This window comes from Tupaia chinensis, unplaced genomic scaffold, assembly GCF_000334495.1.
Source record: "Tupaia chinensis unplaced genomic scaffold, TupChi_1.0 Scaffold000037_2, whole genome shotgun sequence".
Lineage (NCBI taxonomy): Eukaryota > Metazoa > Chordata > Mammalia > Scandentia > Tupaiidae > Tupaia > Tupaia belangeri.
The window spans coordinates 225,593-227,320 of NW_006159478.1; the positions used below are offsets into that span (position 1 = coordinate 225,593).

Sequence of the window (1,728 nt, forward strand, 5' to 3'; positions counted from 1 at the left end):
CATAGCCATTAAGCCAACCACTGGTCCCATGCCCATAAATATTTTACAAACAAACACTAGGTATCAGATGAGACAGGAAGCATTATGAAGGAAGGGGAAAATAAACAAAGTAATTACTGGGGCTCTAAAACTATAGAAACTACAGTACCTTGGTACTATGAAATTCGGACAGTAATCCTTTCATAACTAATTAACTATATTTTATTTTTATCTCTTATAGATAGTTTAGACCCACATAAGGTGTTACCATGTGAATGGGTCAACCTATGCCTCCCAACAACATGACTGAACTTATTCTCCTGGGACTCACACAGAATCCACATTCGCAGAAGATATTCTTCATTATCTTTTTGCTCATTTTTCTATTTACTGTGCTGGCTAATCTCATGTTTATCACTGTCTCCCTCAGCATCACCCTTAAGACTCCCATGTACTTTTTTCTCACTTCTTGTCCTTCATAGATGCCTCCTATACCTGTGTCACCACCTGCAAAATGATCATTGACATGCTCTACCAGAGAACCATCTCCTTCAGGGGCTGCCTCACTCAGCTATTTGTGGAGCACCTCCTGGGAGGATCAGAGATCATCCTCCTTCTTGTCATAGCCTATTATCACTACGTGGCCATCTGCAAGACCCTGCACTACATGACTACAATGAGACAGGGGCTCTGTAACGTCTTGGTGGTGGTAGCTTGAATTGGTGGCATACCACATGCCATTGTGCAGGTTCTTTTTATGGTCAACTTGCCCTTCTGTGGTCCCAATGTCATCCAACACTTCATGTGTGACCTTTTCCCACTGTTGAAACTTTCCTACAGAGACACCGACAGGCTGGGAATGGTGGTGGAAGCCAGCAGTGGAGCTATGTGCTTGCTCATTTTCTCTATGCTCCTCATCTCCTACGTAGTTATCTTGAGCTCTCTGAAATCCTATTGCTCTGAAGGACACAGCAAAACCCTCTGGACATGTGGCTCCCACTTTACTGTTGTACTCTTTTTTGTGCCTTACATATTCACCTACACACACCCAGTGACCATCTATCCCATAGACAAGTTGGTGACTGTGTTCTTTGCAATCCTTATCCCTATGTTAAATCCTGTAGTATACACAGTAAGAACATGGAAATGAAAAGTGCCATGAAAAGTTTGTTAAAGAAGAGAGTAACTCAGCCTGTTTATAATGCTAAGAAAATGAGGATGTATGTAAAAAAGGATTATATTCTTGCTGAACTGCAAGAGAATCAAAAATAGCTTACAGAATCCTGACAAAAGAAGCAAAACCCAGAAACTAACATATATTGAGCACATAATAGTGGTTAGGCTCTTTTCTAGATCCTTTGGATAATCTTTTTTTGTACTTTACCAAAGGTTTTAAGTTTCTGTTCTAAAATTCTGGGTGTGCAATGAAAAAAACAACTGTATATCTTAGTTTGATGATTCTAGAGGATGTCTTTTTCTGAGATTCATTGCTATTTTACTAAAGTATTCATACATATGTCAATTGAATTGAATGCTTTTTTCCACTTCCAAAAGTCTTTTTTTCTCTTTTTTTATAATGAATTTTTTTATTAATTATATTTATCATTATAATTATTTATTTTATTTTTTTTAATATTACCTAACCTTCTTTCCCTGAGCATCATCACAACATACTCAATGTGGTTTCCCATCTAGGATAAACTGCATAGTGGCTTAATCAAGCATGTTATCATCAATAATATTCCATTT

General features: G+C 37.8%; 1 pseudogene; it reads left to right on the top strand.

The window, feature by feature from the left end:
- Positions 1-266: 266 nt before the first annotated feature.
- LOC102501302 (olfactory receptor 140-like) lies at positions 267-1,251 on the top strand (annotated as a pseudogene).
- Positions 1,252-1,728: the final 477 nt, after the last annotated feature.